At 43.1% G+C, this 22899-nt stretch overlaps 1 protein-coding gene across 2 annotated transcripts in view; it reads right to left on the reverse strand.

The window, feature by feature from the left end:
* tmem63c (transmembrane protein 63C) overlaps positions 1–22899 on the reverse strand; it is a 400240-nt gene that overhangs the window by 363286 nt on the left and 14055 nt on the right. The window contains exon 1 of one of the 2 annotated variants that reach the window (XM_072567925.1): positions 1080–1137. The exons of the other annotated variant lie outside the window; for it this stretch is intronic. The gene's annotated coding sequence lies outside the window, so the exon portion shown is untranslated. Of the gene's footprint in view, positions 1–1079; positions 1138–22899 lie in introns of those variants that run through there. 2 annotated transcript variants of the gene reach the window in all.

Raw genomic sequence — 22899 nt, forward strand, 5'->3', positions numbered from 1 at the left:
TTTGCCTGTTGTTTGTTTCTTATGTACTGAAAGAAACTTTTACTATTATTTCTAATATTACTGGCTAGCCTACCTTCATATTTGATCCTCTCATTTCTTATTATACTCTTTGTTATCCTCTGTTTGCTTTTGTATCCTTCCCAATCTTCTGATTTCCCACTGTTCTTAGCCACTTTATAGGATCTCTCTTTTTCTTTAATACATTTCCTGACTTCCTTTGTCAGCCAAGGTTGTCTAATCCCTCCCCGGTAATCTTTCTTTTCTTGGGAATGAACCTCTGTACAGTGTCCTCAATTATACCTACAAACTCCTGCCATTTTTGCTCTAGTGTCTTCCCAGTTAGCCTCTGCTTCCAGTCTATTTTAGTCAGTTCCTCTCTCATGCCTTCATAATTACCTTTATTCAACTGTAACACCATTACATCAGATTTTGCCTTCTCCCTTTCAAACTCCAGATTGAACTCTACCATATTATGGTCGCTACTTCCTAAGGGTTCCCTTACTTTACGATCTTTTATAGAGTCTTTTATAGAGTCCCAAAATGCAGCACCTCGCATTTATCTGAATTAAACTCCATCTGCCACTTCTCAGCCCATTGGCCCATCTGGTCCAGATCCTGTTGTAATCTGAGGTAACCCTCTTCGCTGTCCACTACACCTCCAATTTTGGTGTCATCTGCAAACTTACTAACTGTACCTCTTATGCTCACATCCAAATCATTTATGTAAATGACAGAAAGTAGAGGGCCCAGCATGATCCTTGTGGCACTCCACTGGTCACAGGCCTCCAGTCTGAAAAACAACCTTCCACCACCACCCTCTGTCTTCTACCTTTGAGCTTTTTTAATTTCTCTAATTTTCTTTTATTTTTCTAACTTTTGGTTTGAAACTGCAAATTGAAGTTGAGAATTGAACATAGAACAGCAGCTGGTTTTAGATTAGATTCCCTACAGTGTGGAAACAGGCCCTTCCGCCCAACCAGTCCACACCGAGCCTCCGAAGAGTAACCCACCCAGACCCATTTCCCTCTGACTAATGTATCTAACACTACGGGCAATTTAGCATGGCCAGTTCACCTGACCTGCATATCTTTGGACTATGGGAGGAAACCGGAGCACCCACAGGAAACCCACGCAGACACGAGGAGAATGTTCAAACTCCACACAGACAGTCGCCCAAGGCTGGAATTGAACCTGGGACCCTGGCGCTGTGAGGCAGCAGTGCTAACCACTGTGCCATCGTGCCGCCCCCTAAAAAGAGAGAACAAAGAGAGATGTTTACTGTGAGAAACTGGCCTGGAAAGATAATACACATTACTGCTCTAAGGACACTGTAGTCGATGCAGGACCAAGATGTTGCTATGTTGAGACACTGACAGCTGGTTGGATGTTGTATCAGTTAACCATGGGAGCACCAGTGCTGGCTAGCCAACCACGGAAAATGACAAAGAAACAAAAGAAAACAAAGAGTGAACTGGCTCTGACTGGGTTTTGAGCACGGAATGAGGTTTTCTTGGTTTTACTCTCTCTCTCTCGTTATTCTCCAGTTAGCAAATTGTTCAATGTTCTGAGAAAGGAACCCCAGTTTGTAAGAAATAAGTAAAGGTCTCCAGATGTCTGCAGAATCTGTTTGTATTGACCAGTGACTTTGAAATTCAAGTCAAATATCCAGTCCTACTTGGCTGTAGTACAACACATCAAAGGATAACATGAAGGCCTGGTAATCATTGTTGGAATTGTTAATGGACTGCAAATTGCGATTTTTTTCAATATTTTCTTTCATAATTCATCTTTTAACTGTGCCTGTCTGTCTGTCTGTTAGCATATTAATGAGGTTTACAACTGAAGAAGTTTAGGCTTAGTTCATAAATATTAAATGCATTGTTTTATAGTTTATCCATTGTTACGAAGTCAAAAGCATGTATGCTTCCTTTAAAATAGAAAGTGGCTTCCAAATGTTGAAGTAAACTTAAAGCGCAGGCTCAGCTGCCCGAATGGAAAGGCTGGGAGACAAGCTGTTCCAACATAGATACATGTACCAAATGGCTGCTAAATGGATACCTGAGTTTTTGGTTGTTGTTTTGACAACAATTCAAATTTAACCAATTAGTTTAAATTATGCCTAGGATCCCAGAAGCCAATGGAATTTGAATTTCATTGTTTTGACACCTGGAAACCAATCAAATTATCAGCAGTTAATGTGTCATGGGCGGTATATAAATCTGATATTTTAAAAATTAGTGAGAGAGCAACTACCACCGATCGGCCGAGCAACTGCAGTAAAGCCAGAGAGCTCACAGTCCATCGAACATTTTGCTCTCAAATAAATTAGAAAACACTCTCTACCTTTCTCATGTAAAACATACTTTCAGCAAAAAGAAAAAAGAAGACCCATGGAGCTCAGGCAGAAGATTGAAGACAGCTGGGAAGACAGAGACTGTCCGGTCTTGAGATTAAATTAACGTAATGCTTAATAATTGTGCAACAGCATTTTTATAGAGTTGGAGTAAGATAGTAAGTAGTTACAAAAAAAGGGGGAGCTTGGATTTGTGAATAGTTTTTGTTTAGTGTTCACTATTAGAGTTAGGAAAATAAATTGTATTTTCTTTAAATGGCAGAAGTTAGGAGTTCTCTGTAAATCACATTTTAACAGATTACCAGGCGAGGTGAGCTTTTCTGGGTCTTTGGTTTAAATTAACATAGGGGTTTGATTTCCCTGCCGTAACATCTATGTTCTGTTAAAGATACATTCTTAACAATAAATTGTTGGGGGGGATCCAAGATGGCGGCGACCCAGCAAGTCTGAGTCTACAGTGCTCCTCCCAAGACTTAGGCAAAGTGGGTCACCCACCCCCACCACACTCACCAAATCACTTAAAATAGCTGTTTAATTTAATTAATTGCTTAGTATTAAATTTAAACAATTTAATCTCCAGTAAAAGTGACTAAAGGGAAGGGAGTCCGCAGCTCTCAGCAAGCAGGAACCCCTCCCCCACCCTCTCCAGCTGCAGCAGAGGCGTCCACAGCCACCCTGGGGGACTTACCTACAGTGGCGAGCCTCGTGGAAATCATCTCCAAACTGGATGTGAAGATCGACGCTTTTATTGAAGAGTCCCGAAATCGATGGGACTCACTCTCGGTCACGCTGCAAAAGCACGAGACATTAAGGAAATCAAGCGCCGATTCGGAGGGGCGGAGCTAAAGGCCGCGACCTCCGAAACTACAGCTCAATCGGCCGTAGATCGGGTCCGGACTCTCGAACAGCGAGTCCAGACCTTAGAGAATCACACTGACGACCTCGATAATCAAGGTCGCCAAAAAAATATTTGTTTGCTGGGCCTTCCCGAACGGGAAGAGGAAGGCCAGCTTACAGCATTTCTCAAACAGTGGCTGCCTCAGCTTTTAAATCTGGAGGCTGGATCAGGCCAGGTAAGGGTGGAATGGGCAATACGCGGGCCCGGCTCGAACCAGCGCCCACGCCCGGTCCTGTTCCGACTGCAGAGATATAAGGAGAGGCGGATACTCCTAGAAGCCTCTAGAAATCTTGGAAAAGATTCCCAAGCCATGATCTATAAAAAAAGGTCCCTCAAACTATCACGTCTATCAAGGAAAGTACAGGTATTTTGACTCATGATCATAAAAGGACTAACACAATCTTTCGAAAATTTTATTCTGATTTATATAAATCGCAGGATTGTGAAGACAGGACTAGGAGGATGCAATCATTTTTTTAAAATTTGACCTTTCCGGGCCTAACTCCGGAACAGGTATCCGTCTTAAATGCTCCCCTAACAATCCAAGAAATACTTGATGCAATCAGGCAACTTCAGAGCGGTAAGGCACCTGGCCCAGATGGCTTTCAAGCTGAATTCTATAAAGAATTTACAGGAGTATTGGCTGGTCCACTTATGGACATGTTTAACTATGCATACAGTCAGGGCTGTCTCCCGCCTTCGTTGAAAGAGGCAAATATCTCTCTTATCCTTAAAAAAGGAAAGGACCCAGAAGATTGTGCATCATACAGACCAATATCCTTGCTAAATGTCAATTTTAAAATCCTTTCTAAAACGTTAGCATTGAGACTAGAAAGGGTATTGCCACATATTATAAAAGAGGATCAGACGGGGTTTATTAAGGGCCATAGATCATCCAATAATGTCAGAAGGGTTTTGAATGTGATTCAAGCCTGCCATCAGGGATAGATACCAGGAGTAGTAGTCTCATTAGATGCAGAAAAGGCATTCGATAGGGTTGAACGGTCATATTTGTTTTACACATTGGAAAGGTTTTGCGTTGGAAAGGTGTTTACCAAATGGGTCTCAACATTGTATAGTGATCCCAAAGCAGTTGTGATTACCAATGGATTAGGTTCGGATAGCTGCAGTGTGGATAGGGGCTGCTGTTAGGGATGTCCTCTCTCGCCATTGTTATTTACGCTAATAATTGAACCACTAGCAGAATCTATACGAGCTGATCCTAATATAACGGCCCCGAGGATTGGTACAGGTAAAAATAAATTTAGCTTTTATGCAGATGATGTTCTTCTATTCCTCAGTAATCCTCTGAGGTCCGTACCTCACTTAATCCAAGTTATTAATACATTTAGCGCATTCTGAGGCTATAAAATTAATTTCTCAAAATCGGAGGCTATGCCAATGGGTGGCCTTGCTAGTATATCACACTTATTGGATGGATCCCACTTTCCCTATCGGTGGTCCCTGGAGGGTTTCTTATATTTAAGTATTTTTATTACCCCAGTATTTGGTCAGTTATACAAGGCTAACTTTGTGCATTTACTGGAAAGGATAAGGCAGGACCTCCAGCAATGGAGAGACCTTCCAATTTCCTGGCTGGGTAGAATAGCACTAATTAAAATGAATGTCCTGCCCCGTCTCCTATACCCTATGAGAATGCTTCCGGTGATGCTGCCGAGGCTGGCTCTATGTAAATTATATGGCTTATTGGGTTCCTTTATCTGGAATCATAGACAGCCCCTCATTAAGTTGAAGAAGCTACAGCTTCCACAGGCAAGGGGAGGATTGGACTTCCCAGATTTTAGGAAATATCAGTTAAGTTCCCTATTAAGTTACATAGCTGATTGGGTCTTGTCTGACCCACAGTCAATCTGGCTGGACATCGAGGCTTCTCAAGTAAAATGCCCACTTATTAACCTTTTATTTTCAGACAAGAGGAAAATCATTACGGATCACTGTAAAAACCCTATAATACTAAACACAATTAAAGCTTGGAATATAATGCGGCAAAATGAGGGAAACTCACATAAAACATCCCCCATGCTCCAATCGTGGGAGCATGGGGATTTCAACCGGGGCTTACAGATACCACTTTTAAACTGTGGAGATCCAGGGGTATTCTCATGTTTAGGGGACCTATTTAAAGAAGGAGTCCTGATGTCTTTTGAACAGCTGCATCAGAATTTCGGATTACTTTATGGAGACCTCTTTCGATACTTCCAAATTCGAGATTATGTACAGAAGAAGTCTAGGTTATTAGATAGTCTTTATAAATCAGATAAAGAATGTAAAGTGCTACGACCAGTGGGGGTATCTTCCGTCAATACTATTTATCATTTAGTACATGATGAAGTATCGGGAGATATGGACAATCTGCTTAAAACATGGGATCAGGATTTGGGACTAGAAATCTCTATAGAAACATGGAATGACATTTGGGAAAACACCAGAAGAATCACCATCTGTAACAGAACTCAGGCTATCCAGCTGAAGGTACTTCATAGGGCCCATATAGCACCGGATCGATTGGCAAAATTTAAGGCAGGAGCATCTCCAATGTGTCCCAAATGTAAAATAGAGGTGGGCACTCCTGTACATTGCCTATGGACCTGTCATAAGATCTGTAGATACTGGACTAAAGTAGCAAGTACCCTGACAGAAATTTTAGAAACGGAAATTAAAGTGGACCCTGTATCTCTCCTTTTGGGCTTTTCGAACTTACCCTCCCTGGATATGCACGAGAAGAGATTATTTTCTATTCTCTCTTTCTGTGCAAGGAAAAATATTTTGGTAAACCGGGTGGCTGAGGGACCCCCTGGACTTTCAAATTGGCACAGATTAATTATGGAATGTATTCCCCTTGACTTCCTTACAAATATGGTGCATCGAAAGACCGAATTATTTCATAAAATATGGCAGCCCGTCTTGAATTATGTAAATACAGATATTTCGGCTATCCTAACAAGGCCTTTTATTTAATTGAGATTGCGAACATGGCTGGTCCGGGGCCCCTTGGGAGAGGAATCCCCCACGAATACGGGTTTTGTTACATTTGATGTTAACACATTCCGAGCATGTATCTCACTATCCAATTTCTGTGTTATCCATTGTTTTTTTTTCTCTTTCTCTTATTTGAATAATGTAAGAGACTTCATTATACACTCTGGTTAGTTGTAGGTTAGATTAGTAGTTAGTTGAGTTTTGTTTTTTTTTTCTTTCTCGGTATCTTTTTTTAATTAAGTTTTGGTTATTATTTATTTAAGGTTTAATTGTATATCAATGTTTGTACTTGAGTGTCTTGTTTATTTTTGTAAATTTGTAAAAATGTTAAATTTCTAATAAAAATATCTATTAAAAAAAAATAAATTGTTAACTATTGATTAAGTTATTAACATGATGTCCAAGAGCTGTTGTTTGAAAAGTTTGGTAAAGAACAATTAAGCAACTTTGAGGATCATTAAATGTTTCAATTTCACTGTGTTGCAAATCCAGTGACCATGAGACTGATTGAGTTTGGCTTGTGATCCCTGTTTCATAACATTATCTACTTATGAAAGAAATTCACAGATTTTCAAACACACAGTATAAATTTAAGGCCAAAACATTTTTTTATAAACTAAAAACAAAAACAGGAGCTTTAACACAGTACCCAAAACACAGCCCTGGTACGATAACTACAAACACACCGGGTATGGGTGCAGATAGCTTCTTCCTGGAACTATTAGAGTTACTTGAAGTTAAACACATTCAGTTTTAAGTAACCTTTTCAGGGTTTTATCCCAACCTTTCTGGTTTGAGCTATCTCTAACTCTTTACTCTAAAGGTAGTTAAGTCTCATTATACTCTTCCTTTCTCAGGCTCGTATACAAGCCAATTCATCGAAGTACTTCACAGGACTGCTCAAAACTCAAAGTAAAGCTAAAATATTTTCTTTAAGGTATTGCTGTTTCCCCTAGGGGAGCATCCCTTTGTAGCATCCTTAAATACAGCTGAGGTGCCAGAACACTGGAGGGTTGCTCATGTTGTCCCCCTGTACAAGAAGGGTAGTAGGGATATTCTGGGTAACTATAGACCAGTGAGCCTGGTGTCAGTGGTTGGAAAGTTGCTGGAGAAGGTACTGAGGGATAGGATCTATTTATATTTAGAAAAGAATGGGCTTATCAGTGATAGGCAACATGGTTTTGTGTGGGGGAGATCGTGCCTTACCAATTTAATAGAGTACTTTGAGGAAGTGACCAAGTTGATAGATGAAAGAAGGGCTGTTGATGTCATATTCATGGACTTTAGTAAGGCATTTGATAAATTTCCCCATGGTAAACTAATAGAGAAAGTGAAGTCACATGGTGTGCAGGGTGTTCTGGCTAGGTGGATAAAGAACTGGTTGAGCAACACGAGACAGAGAGTAGTAGTTGAAGGGAGTTTCTCGAAATGGAGAAAGGTGACCTGTGAGGTGATGCATTTTGGGAAGTCTAATTCAAGAGGGAATTATACAATGAACGGAAGAGCCTTGGGAAAAGTTGATGAGCAGAGAGATCTGGGAATTCAGGTCCATTGTACCCTGAAGGTTGCTGCACAGGTGGATAGAGTGGTCAAGAAGGCATATAGTATGCTTGCCTTCATCGGATGAGGTATTGAGTATAAGAGCTGGCAGGTCATGTTAAAATTGCACACAACATTGGTTCAGCTGCATTTAGAATACTGTGTACAATTCTAGTAGTCACATTACCTAGAGATGTGATTGCTTTGGAGAGAGTGTAGAGAAGGTTTACGAGGATTAGCCTGGTATGGAAGGTGCTAGCTATGAAGAGAGGTTGAGTAGGTTAGGTTTGTTTTCATTAGAAAAAAGGAGATTGAGGGGGGACCTGATTGAGGTCTACAAAATCATGAAGTATATAACCAGGGTGGATGGAGATAAGCTTTTTCCCAGGGTGAGGGATTCAACAACAAGAGGTCATGCTTTCAGGGTGAGAGGTGAAAAGTTTAAGGGGAATACATGTGGAAAGTACTTTACACAGAGGCTGGTGGGTGTCTGGAACGCATTTCCAGCAGAGGTAGTAGAGGCAGGCACAGTGGATTTATTTAAGATGCGTCTGGACAGATGCATGAGTAGGTGGGGAGTAGAGAGATACAAATGCTTAGGAATTGGGCGACAGGTTTAGACAGTAGATTTGGATCAGCTCAGGCTTGGAGGGCCGAAGGGCCTGTCTCTGGGCTGTAAATTTTCTTTGTTCTTTGTTCTCTGTTCTAAGATTTAAAAAAAACTCTCCTGATCTTCTAAATTGTTTAATCATAAAAACCTATCATACATACATAAAAGCTTTTAATTTCAAAGCTAGTCTCAGAAGGTGCCCTTTAAAAAAGAACAATGATTACAGAAATGCAAGATAATTGTTAACTTCAGGCACACTGAAATCCCACATGTTATGAACTCAAAAATCAAAAACTCAAATGATCCAATGTATGATATTTATATATATATATATATATAAATTTTACAATCCACCCCACACGCCTCTTACATAATCTATAGAATCTTATTCACAACAATTTCATCCAATCACACAGAACAGAAAAGAACATTCAGTCCAACCAACCCATGACAAAGATAATCCCAAACTAAACTAGTCCCACCTGCCTGCTCCTGGCCCATATCCCTCCAAACCTTTCTTATTCATGTACTTATCCAAATGTCCTTTAAACATTGCAATTGTACCTACATCCATCACCTCCTCAGGAAGTTCATTCCACACACAAACCAACCTCTGTGTAAAAGGTTTGCCCCTCATGACTTTTTTAAATCTCTCTCTTCTCACCTTAATAAGCGTGCCCACTAGTCTTGAAATCCCACATCCTACGAAAAAGAAAATTGCCAATAACTCTATCTATACTCCCCGTTATTGTATAAACGGCCATCAGACATCACAAAAAGAAATTTGTCCTTCATTAACCACTGACACACCCATAACACATTGAATGGTCCCATCTCATTCCCCAGTACTCAATGAGTGGGCAAACATTCCCCATTTTGCTTCTGAGATGGAAACATTTCTCATTATAGCCAGTGGTGCCACATTATCAATTACCCCCTGTGGAGCCACATTACCCGTTAACCCCATCATCAACCCAAGGGGCAACATTTCCCATTATCCACTGATGGATCACGTTCTCCATTACAGACTGATATATCACATTCCCCATTACCCACTCATGGATCATATTCCACATTACCCACTGATGGACCACATTCCCCATAATCCTCTGATGCATCACATTCCACATTACCCACAGATGGATCACATTCCACATTACCCACTGATGGATCACATTCCCCATTACAGACTGATAGATCACACTCCCCATTACCCACTGATGAATGACATTCCCATTACACACTGATGGATCACATTCCCCATTACCCACTGATGGATCACCTTCCCCGTTACCCACTGATGGATGACATTCCCATTACCCACTGATGGATCATATTCCCCATTACCCACGGATGGATTATATTCCCCATTACCCACTGATGAATGACATTCCCCATTACCCGCTGATGGATGACATTCCCATTACCCACTGATGGATGACATTCCGATGACCGACTGATGGATCACATTCCCCATTACTGACTGATAGATCGCATTCCCCATTACCCACTGATGGATCACATTCCCCATTAGCCACTGATGAATGACATTCCCATTACCCACTCATGGATCACATTCCCCATTACCCACTGATGGATGACATTCCCATTACCCACTGATGGTTCACATTCCCCGTTACCCACTGATGGATGACATTCGCATTACCCACTGATGGTTCACATTCCCCATTACCCACTGAGGGATCACATTCCCCATTACAGACTGATAGATCACATTCCCCATTAGCCACTGATGGATCACATTCCCCATTATCCACTGATAGATGACATTCCCATCACCTACTGATGGATGAAATTCCCATTATCCACAGATGGATCACATTCCCCATTACGCACTGATGGATAACATACCCCGTTATCCACTGATGGATCACAGTCCCCATTAAACACTGATGAATCACATTCCCCATTACAGACTGATAGATCACATTCCCCATTCCCCACTGATGAATCACATTCCCCATTACCCATTGATGGATGACATACCCCATTATCCACTGATGGATCACATTCCCCAATATCCACTGATGGATCATATTCCCCATTACCCACTGATGGATCATATTCCCCATTACTCACTGATAAATGACATTCCCATTACCCACTGATGGATCACACTCCCCATTACCCACTATTGGATCATATTCCCAATTACGCACTGATGGATTACATTCCCCATTACCCACTGATGGATGATATTTCCATTACCCACTAATGGATCACATTCCCCATTACCCACTGATGGATGATATTTCCATTACCCACTGATGGATCACATTCCCCATTACAGACTGATAGATCACATTCCCCATTACCCACTGATGGATGATATTTCCATTACCCACTGGTGGATCACATTCCCCATTACAGACTGATAGATCACATTCCCCATTACCCACTGATGGATCACATTCCCCATTACTCACTGATGAATGACATTCCCATTACCCACAGATGGATCACATTCCCCATTACCCACTGATGGATCACATTCCCCATTACTCACTGATGAATGACATTCCCATTACCCACTGATGGATCACATTCCCCATTACAAACTGAGAGATCACATTACCCGTTCCCTACTGATGGATCACATTCCCCATTACCCACTGATGGATGACACTCCCATTAACCACTGATGGATCACATTCCCCATTACCCACAGATGGATCACATTCCCCATTACCCACAGATGGATCACATTCACCATTACCCACTGATGGATCACATTCCTCATTGCCCACTGCCGGATCATATTTGCCATTACTCACTGATGGATGATATTCCCATTACCCACTGATGGTTCACATTCCCCATTACCCACTGATGGATCACATTCCCCATTACACACTCATGGATGACATTCCCATTACCCACTGATGGATCACATTCACCAATACAGACTGATGGATCACATTCCCATTACCCACTGATGATCACATTCCCAATTACAGGCTGATAGATCACATTCCCCATTACTCACTGATGGATCAGATTCCCATTACCCACTGATGGATCACATTCCCCTTTACCCCCTGATGAATGACATTCCCCATTCCCCACTGATAGATCACATTCCCCATTACCCACTGATGGATGACATTCCCCATTACTCACTGATGGATAACACTCACATTAACCACTGATAGATCACATTCACCATGACAGACTGATAGATCACATTCCCCATTACCCACTGATGGATTACATTCACCATGACAGACTGATGGATCACATTCCCCATTATCCACTGATGAATGACATTCCCATTACTCACGGATGGATCACATTCCCCATTCCACACTCATGGATCACATTCCCCATTACACACTGATGGATCACATTCCCCATTATCCACTGATGGATGACATTCCCATTACCACTGATGGATCACATTCCCTATTACCCACTGATGTATGACATTTCCATTACCCACTAATGGATCACATTCCCCATTACCCACTGATGGATCATATTGCCCATTACTCACTGATGGATCACATTCCCATGACCAATTGATGGATCACATTCCCCATTACCCACTGATGGATTGCATTTCCATTACCCACTGATGGATCACATTCCCCATCACCCACTGGTGGATCACATTCCCTATTACAAACGGAGAGATCACATTACCCGTTCCCCACTGATGGATCACATTCCCCATTACCCACTGATGGATCACATTCTCCATTACCCACTGATGGAAGACATTCCCATTACCCACTGATGGATAACATTCCCCATTATCCACTGATGGATAACATTCCCATTACCCACTGATGGATCACATTCCCCATTACTCACTGACGGATGACATTTCCATTACCCACGAATGGATCACATTCCCCATTACCCACTGATGGATCACATTCCCCTTTACCCACCGATCAATGACATTCCCATTACCCACTGAAGGATCACATTCCCCAATTACAATCTGAGAGATCACATTACCCGTTCCCCACTAATGGATCACATTCCCCATTACCCAATGATAGATCACATTCCCCATTACCCACTGATGGATGACATTCCCATTACCCACTGATGGTTCACATTCCCCATTACACATTGATGGATCACATTCCCCATTACAGACTGATAGATCACATTCCCCAGGGCCCACGGATGGATTATATTCCCCATTACCCACTGATGGATCACATTCCCCATTATCCACTGATGAAAGACATTCCCATTACCCACTGAATAATCACATTCCCCATTACAGACTGATAGATCACATTCGCCGTTCCCCACTGATGGATCACATTCCCCATTACCCATTGATGGATGACATACCCCAATATCCACTGTTGGATCACATTCCCCAACATCCACTGATGGATCATATTCCCCATTACCCACTGATGGATCATATTCCCCATTACTCACTGATAAATGACATTCCCATTACCCACTGATGGTTCACATTCCCCATTACCCACTGGTGGATCACATTCCCAATTACAGACTGATAGATCACATTCCCCATTACCCACTGATGGATCACATTCCCCATTACTCACTGCTGGATGACATTCCCATTACCCACTGATGGATCATATTCCCCATTACACACTGATGGATTACATTCCCCATTATCCATTGAAGGATGACATTCCCATTACCCACTGATGGATGACATTTCCATTACCCACTATTGGATCACATTCCCCATTCCCCACTGATGGATCACATTCCCCATTATCCACTGATGGATCACATTCCCCATTACCCACTGATGGATCACATTCCCCATTACCGACTGATAGATCACATTCCCCATTACCCACTGATGGATCACATTCCCTATTACTCACTGATGAATGACATTCCCATTACCCACTGATGGATCACATTCCCCATTACCCACTGATGGATCACATTCCCCATTACAAACTCAGAGATCACATTAACCGTTCACCACTGATGGATCACATTCCTCATTGCCCACTGGCGGATCATATTCCCCATTACCTACTGATGGATGATATTCCCATTACCCACTGATGGACCACATTCCCCATTACCCACTGATGGATGATATTCCCATTATCCACTGATGGTTCACATTCCCCATTACCCACTGATGAATGACATTCCCATTACCACTAAAGGATCACATTCCCCAATACCCACTGTTGGATAACATTCCCCATTACCCACCGATGGATGACATTCCCATTACCCACTGATGGATCACATTCCCCATTATCCGCTGAAGGATAACATTCCCATTACCACTGAATGATCACATTCCCCATTACAGACTGATAGATCACATTCCCCATTACCCACTGACAGATCACATTCCCCATTACTTACTGATGAATGACATTCCCATTACCCACTGATGGATCACATTCCCCATTACCCACTGATGGATCACATTCCCCATTACACACTCATGGATGACATTCCCATTACCCACTGATGGATCACATTCACCAATACAGACTGATGGATCACATTCCCATTACCCACTGATGATCACATTCCCAATTACAGGCTGATAGATCACATTCCCCATTACTCACTGATGGATCAGATTCCCATTACCCACTGATGGATCACATTCCCCTTTACCCCCTGATGAATGACATTCCCCATTCCCCACTGATAGATCACATTCCCCATTACCCACTGATGGATGACATTCCCCATTACTCACTGATGGATAACACTCACATTAACCACTGATAGATCACATTCACCATGACAGACTGATAGATCACATTCCCCATTACCCACTGATGGATTACATTCACCATGACAGACTGATGGATCACATTCCCCATTATCCACTGATGAATGACATTCCCATTACTCACGGATGGATCACATTCCCCATTCCACACTCATGGATCACATTCCCCATTACACACTGATGGATCACATTCCCCATTATCCACTGATGGATGACATTCCCATTACCACTGATGGATCACATTCCCTATTACCCACTGATGTATGACATTTCCATTACCCACTAATGGATCACATTCCCCATTACCCACTGATGGATCATATTGCCCATTACTCACTGATGGATCACATTCCCATGACCAATTGATGGATCACATTCCCCATTACCCACTGATGGATTGCATTTCCATTACCCACTGATGGATCCCATTCCCCATCACCCACTGGTGGATCACATTCCCTATTACAAACGGAGAGATCACATTACCCGTTCCCCACTGATGGATCACATTCCCCATTACCCACTGATGGATCACATTCTCCATTACCCACTGATGGAAGACATTCCCATTACCCACTGATGGATAACATTCCCCATTATCCACTGATGGATAACATTCCCATTACCCACTGATGGATCACATTCCCCATTACTCACTGACGGATGACATTTCCATTACCCACGAATGGATCACATTCCCCATTACCCACTGATGGATCACATTCCCCTTTACCCACCGATCAATGACATTCCCATTACCCACTGAAGGATCACATTCCCCAATTACAATCTGAGAGATCACATTACCCGTTCCCCACTAATGGATCACATTCCCCATTACCCAATGATAGATCACATTCCCCATTACCCACTGATGGATGACATTCCCATTACCCACTGACGGTTCACATTCCCCATTACACATTGATGGATCACATTCCCCATTACAGACTGATAGATCACATTCCCCAGGGCCCACGGATGGATTATATTCCCCATTACCCACTGATGGATCACATTCCCCATTATCCACTGATGAAAGACATTCCCATTACCCACTGAATAATCACATTCCCCATTACAGACTGATAGATCACATTCGCCGTTCCCCACTGATGGATCACATTCCCCATTACCCATTGATGGATGACATACCCCAATATCCACTGTTGGATCACATTCCCCAACATCCACTGATGGATCATATTCCCCATTACCCACTGATGGATCATATTCCCCATTACTCACTGATAAATGACATTCCCATTACCCACTGATGGTTCACATTCCCCATTACCCACTGGTGGATCACATTCCCAATTACAGACTGATAGATCACATTCCCCATTACCCACTGATGGATCACATTCCCCATTACTCACTGCTGGATGACATTCCCATTACCCACTGATGGATCATATTCCCCATTACACACTGATGGATTACATTCCCCATTATCCATTGAAGGATGACATTCCCATTACCCACTGATGGATGACATTTCCATTACCCACTATTGGATCACATTGATTGTTATGGGAGACTTTAACTTTCCTGATATTGATTGGGAAAGCTATAGCTCAAGTTCGTTAGATGGGTCAGTGTTTGTGCAATGTGTGCAGGAGAGTTTCCTGACACAATATGTAGATAAGCCAACAAGAGGTGAGGCCATACTGGATTTGGTTCTGGGTAACGAACCAGGCCAGGTATTAGAACTAGAGGTAGGTGAGCACTTTGGGGACAGTGACCACAATTCGGTGATTTTTACTCTAGTGATGGAGAGGGATAAGTGTGTACTACAGGGCAAGAGTTATAGCTGGGGGCAGGGAAATTATGATGCGTTGAGGCATGACTTAGGATGTGTGGATTGGAAAAGTAGATTCCAAGGCAAGAGCGTAATTGATATGTGGAACTTGTTCAAGGAGCAACTATTGAGTGTCCTTGATAAGTACGTACCTATCAGGCAGGGAGGAAAGGGTCGTGTGAAGGAGCCGTGGTTTAATAAGGAGTTGGAATCCCTTGTTAAATGGAAGAGGGCGGCCTTTGTAAAGATGAGGCGTGAAGGTTCAATAGGGGCGATTGAGAGTTATAAGGTAGCCCGGAAGGACCTGAAGAGAGAGCTAAGAGCAGCAAGGAGGGGACATGAAAGGTCCTTAGTTGGTAGGATTAGGGAAAACCCTAAGGCTTTCTATAGGTATGTTAGGAATAAAAGAATGACTAGGGAAGGAATAGGTCCAATCAAGGATAGTAATGGGAAGTTGCGTGTGGAGGCTGAAGAGATTGGGGAGGCGCTGAATGAATACTTTTCGTCAGTATTCACTCAGGAACAGGACATTGTTGTCGATATGAATACTGAGGCACGAATAAGTAGAATGGATGGCTTTGAGATATGTAGAGAAGAGGTGTTGGAAATTCTGGCAAGGGTGAAAATAGATAAGTCCCCTGGGCCTGATGGCATTTATCCTAGGATTCTCTGGGAAGCAAGGGAGGAGATTGCAGAGCCATTGGCCTTGATTTTTGTGTCCTCTTTGTCTACAGGAGTAGTGCCAGAGGACTGGAGGCTAGCAAACGTGGTTCCCTTGTTCAAGAAGGGGAGTAGGGATAATCCTAGTAACTATAGGCCAGTGAGTCTCACTTCTGTTGTGGGCAAAGTCTTAGAGAGAATTGTAAGGGATAGGATTTATGCACATCTGGATAAGAATGATGTGATCAAGGATAGTCAGCATGGTTTTGTGAAGGGCAGGTCGTGCCTCACAAACCTTATTGAATTCTTTGAGAAGGTGACGAAGGAGGTAGATGAGGGGAAAGCGGTAGATGTAGTATATATGGATTTTAGTAAGGCGTTTGATAAGGTCCCCCATGGTAGGCTACTGCAGAAAATACAGAGATATGGCATTGAGGGTGAGTTGGAGGTTTGGATTAGGAATTGGCTCTCTGGAAGAAGACAGAGGGTAGTAGTTGATGGCAAAGATTCATCTTGGAGTGCCGTCACTAGTGGTGTTCCGCAAGGATCTGTTTTGGGACCATTGCTGTTTGTCATTTTTATAAATGACCTGGAGGAAGGGTTAGAAGGTTGGGTGAGCAAGTTTGCGGATGATACGAAAGTCGGAGGAGTTGTAGACAGTGAGGAAGGATATGGCAGGTTACAGCGGGATATAGAGAAGCTGCAGAGCTGGGCAGAAAGTTGGCAAATGGAGTTCAATGTAGCTAAGTGTGAAGTGATTCACTTTGGTAAGAGTAATAAAAAGATGGATTACTGGGCTAATGGTAGACTACTTGGTAGTGTGGAAGAGCAGAGGGATCTTGGTGTCCATGTACACAGATCTCTGAAAGTTGCCACCCAGGTAAATAGTGCAGTGAAGAAGGCATATGGCGTACTGGCTTTTATTGGTAGAGGAATTGAGTTCCGGAGTCCTGAGGTCATGCTGCAGTTGTATAAGACTCTGGTGCGGCCGCTTCTGGAATATTGTGTGCAGTTTTGGTCGCCATACTATAGGAAGGATGTGGAGGCACTGGAACGGGTGCAGAGGAGGTTTACCAGGATGTTGCCTGGTATGGTAGGAAGATCCTATGAGGAAAGGCTGAGGCACTTGGGGTTGTTTTCTTTGGAGAAAAGAAGGTTTAGGGGTGATTTGATAGAGGTGTACAAGATGATTAGGGGGTTAGATAGGGTTGACAGTGAGAACCTTTTTCCACGTATGGAGTCAGCTATTACAAGGGGGCATAGCTTTAAATTAAGGGGGGGTAGATATAGGACTGATGTTAGGGGTAGGTTCTTCACTCAGCGAGTCGTAAGATCATGGAATGCCCTGCCAGTAGCAGTAGTGGACTCTCCCTCTTTATGGGTATTTAAGCGGGCATTGGATAGGTATATGGAGGATAGTGGGTTAGTGTAAGTTAGGTGGGCTTTGATCGGCGCAACATCGAGGGCCGAAGGGCCTGTACTGCGCTGTATTGTTCTATGTTCTATGTTCTATGTTCTATTCCCCATTCCCCACTGATGGATCACATTCCCCATTATCCACTGATGGATCACATTCCCCATTACCCACTGATGGATCACATTCCCCATTACCGACTGATAGATCACATTCCCCATTACCCACTGATGGATCACATTCCCTATTACTCACTGATGAATGACATTCCCATTACCCACTGATGGATCACATTCCCCATTACCCACTGATGGATCACATTCCCCATTACAAACTCAGAGATCACATTAACCGTTCACCACTGATGGATCACATTCCTCATTGCCCACTGGCGGATCATATTCCCCATTACCTACTGATGGATGATATTCCCATTACCCACTGATGGACCACATTCCCCATTACCCACTGATGGATGATATTCCCATTATCCACTGATGGTTCACATTCCCCATTACCCACTGATGAATGACATTCCCATTACCACTAAAGGATCACATTCCCCAATACCCACTGTTGGATAACATTCCCCATTACCCACCGATGGATGACATTCCCATTACCCACTGATGGATCACATTCCCCATTATCCGCTGAAGGATAACATTCCCATTACCACTGAATGATCACATTCCCCATTACAGACTGATAGATCACATTCCCCATTACCCACTGACAGATCACATTCCCCATTACTTACTGATGAATGACATTCCCATTACCCACTGATGGATCACATTCCCCATTACCCACTGATGGATCACATTCCTCATTGCCCACTGGCGGATCATATTCCCCATTACCCACTGATGAATGACATTCCCATTACTCACTGATGGATCACATTCACCATTACCCACTGATGGATCACATTCACCATTACCCACTGATGGATCACATTCCTCATTGCCCACTGATGGATAACATTCCCATTACCACTGATGGATAACATTCCCATTACCACTGATGGATCACATTCCCAATTACAGACTGATAGATCACATTCCCCATTACCCACTGATGGATCACATTCACCATTACCCACTGATGGATCACATTCCCCATTACAGACTGATAGATCACATTCGCCGTTCCCCACTGATGGATCACATTCCCCATTACCCATTGATGGATGACATACCCCAATATCCACTGTTGGATCACATTCCCCAACATCCACTGATGGATCATATTCCCCATTACCCACTGATGGATCATATTCCCCATTACTCACTGATAAATGACATTCCCATTACCCACTGATGGTTCACATTCCCCATTACCCACTGGTGGATCACATTCCCAATTACAGACTGATAGATCACATTCCCCATTACCCACTGATGGATCACATTCCCCATTACTCACTGCTGGATGACATTCCCATTACCCACTGATGGATCATATTCCCCATTACACACTGATGGATTACATTCCCCATTATCCATTGAAGGATGACATTCCCATTACCCACTGATGGATGACATTTCCATTACCCACTATTGGATCACATTCCCCATTCCCCACTGATGGATCACATTCCCCATTATCCACTGATGGATCACATTCCCCATTACCCACTGATGGATCACATTCCCCATTACCGACTGATAGATCACATTCCCCATTACCCACTGATGGATCACATTCCCTATTACTCACTGATGAATGACATTCCCATTACCCACTGATGGATCACATTCCCCATTACCCACTGATGGATCACATTCCCCATTACAAACTCAGAGATCACATTAACCGTTCACCACTGATGGATCACATTCCTCATTGCCCACTGGCGGATCATATTCCCCATTACCTACTGATGGATGATATTCCCATTACCCACTGATGGACCACATTCCCCATTACCCACTGATGGATGATATTCCCATTACCCACTGATGGTTCACATTCCCCATTACCCACTGATGAATGACATTCCCATTACCACTAAAGGATCACATTCCCCAATACCCACTGTTGGATAACATTCCCCATTACCCACCGATGGATGACATTCCCATTACCCACTGATGGATCACATTCCCCATTATCCGCTGAAGGATAACATTCCCATTACCACTGAATGATCACATTCCCCATTACAGACTGATAGATCACATTCCCCATTACCCACTGACAGATCACATTCCCCATTACTTACTGATGAATGACATTCCCATTACCCACTGATGGATCACATTCCCCATTACCCACTGATGGATCACATTCCTCATTGCCCACTGGCGGATCATATTCCCCATTACCCACTGATGAATGACATTCCCATTACTCACTGATGGATCACATTCACCATTACCCACTGATGGATCACATTCACCATTACCCACTGATGGATCATATTCCTCATTGCCCACTGATGGATAACATTCCCATTACCACTGATGGATAACATTCCCATTACCACTGATGGATCACATTCCCAATTACAGACTGATAGATCACATTCCCCATTACCCACTAATGGATCACATTCCCCATTACCCACTGATGGATCACATTCCCCATTACTCACTGACGAATGACATTCCCATTACCCACTGATGGATCACATTCCCCATTACAAACTGAGAGATCACATTACCCGTTCCCCACTGATGGATCATATTCCCCATTACCCACTGATAGATCACATTCCCCATTTCCCACAGATGGATGACACTCCCATTAACTACTAATGGATCACATTCACCATTACCCACTGATGGATCACATTCCTCATTGCCCACTGGTGGATCATATTCCCCATTGCCCACTGATGGATGATATTCCCATTACCCATCGATGGTTCACATTCCCCATTACCCACTGATAGATCACATTCCCCAGTACCCACTGATGAATGACATTCCCATTACTCACTGATGGTTGACATTCCCCATTACCCACTGATGGATCACATTCACCAATACAGACTGATGGATCACATTCCCCATTATCCACTGATGGATGAAATTCCCATTACCACTGATGGATTACATTCCCTATTACCCACTGATGGATAACATTCCCCATTATCCACTGATGGATAACATTCCCCATTATCCACTGATGGATAACATTCCCATTACCCACTGATGGTTCACATTCCCCATTACACATTGATGGATCACATTCCCCATTACAGACTGATAGATCACATTCCCCAGGGCCCACGGATGGATTATATTCCCCATTACCCACTGATGGATTACATTCCCCATTATCCACTGATGGATGACTTTCCCATTACCAACCGATGGATCACATTCCCCATTATCCACTGATGGATGACATTCCCATTACCCACTGAATGATCACATTCCCCATTACAGACTGATAGATCACATTCCCCAATATCCACTGTTGGATAACATTCCCCATTACAAACTGATAAATCACATTCGCCGTTCCCCACTGATGGATCACATTCCCCATTACACATTGATGGATGACATACCCCAATATCCAGTGTTGGATCACATTCCCCAATATCCACTGATGGATCACATTCCCCATTACCCACTGATGGATCACATTCCCATTACCACTGATGGATCACATTCCCCAATACCCACTGATGGATAACATTCCCCATTACAAACTGATAGATCACATTCGCCGTTCCCCACTGAGAGATCACATTACCTGTTCCCCACTGATGGATCATAGTCCCCATTACCCACTGAGAAATCACATTCCCCATTATCCACTGATGGATCACATTCCTCTTTACCCACTGATGGATGACATTCCCATTACAGACTGATAGATCACATTCCCCATTACCCACTGATGGATCTCATTCCCCATTACAGACTGATAGATCACATTCCCCAGGGCCCACGGATGGATTATATTCCCCATTACCCACTGATGGATTACATTCCCCATTATCCACTGATGGATGACTTTCCCATTACCAACCGATGGATCACATTCCCCATTATCCACTGATGGATGACATTCCCATTACCCACTGAATGATCACATTCCCCATTACAGACTGATAGATCACATTCCCCAATATCCACTGTTGGATAACATTCCCCATTACAAACTGATAAATCACATTCGCCGTTCCCCACTGATGGATCACATTCCCCATTACACATTGATGGATGACATACCCCAATATCCAGTGTTGGATCACATTCCCCAATATCCACTGATGGATCACATTCCCCATTACCCACTGATGGATCACATTCCCATTACCACTGATGGATCACATTCCCCAATACCCACTGATGGATAACATTCCCCATTACAAACTGATAGATCACATTCGCCGTTCCCCACTGAGAGATCACATTACCTGTTCCCCACTGATGGATCATAGTCCCCATTACCCACTGAGAAATCACATTCCCCATTATCCACTGATGGATCACATTCCTCTTTACCCACTGATGGATGACATTCCCATTACAGACTGATAGATCACATTCCCCATTACCCACTGATGGATCACATTCCCCATTACAGACTGATAGATCACATTCCCCAGGGCCCACGGATGGATTATATTCCCCATTACCCACTGATGGATTACATTCCCCATTATCCACTGATGGATGACTTTCCCATTACCAACCGATGGATCACATTCCCCATTATCCACTGATGGATGACATTCCCATTACCCACTGAATGATCACATTCCCCATTACAGACTGATAGATCACATTCCCCAATATCCACTGTTGGATAACATTCCCCATTACAAACTGATAAATCACATTCGCCGTTCCCCACTGATGGATCACATTCCCCATTACACATTGATGGATGACATACCCCAATATCCAGTGTTGG

The sequence above is a fragment of the Chiloscyllium punctatum genome, chromosome 4, assembly GCF_047496795.1.
Source record: "Chiloscyllium punctatum isolate Juve2018m chromosome 4, sChiPun1.3, whole genome shotgun sequence".
NCBI classification, from domain to species: domain Eukaryota; kingdom Metazoa; phylum Chordata; class Chondrichthyes; order Orectolobiformes; family Hemiscylliidae; genus Chiloscyllium; species Chiloscyllium punctatum.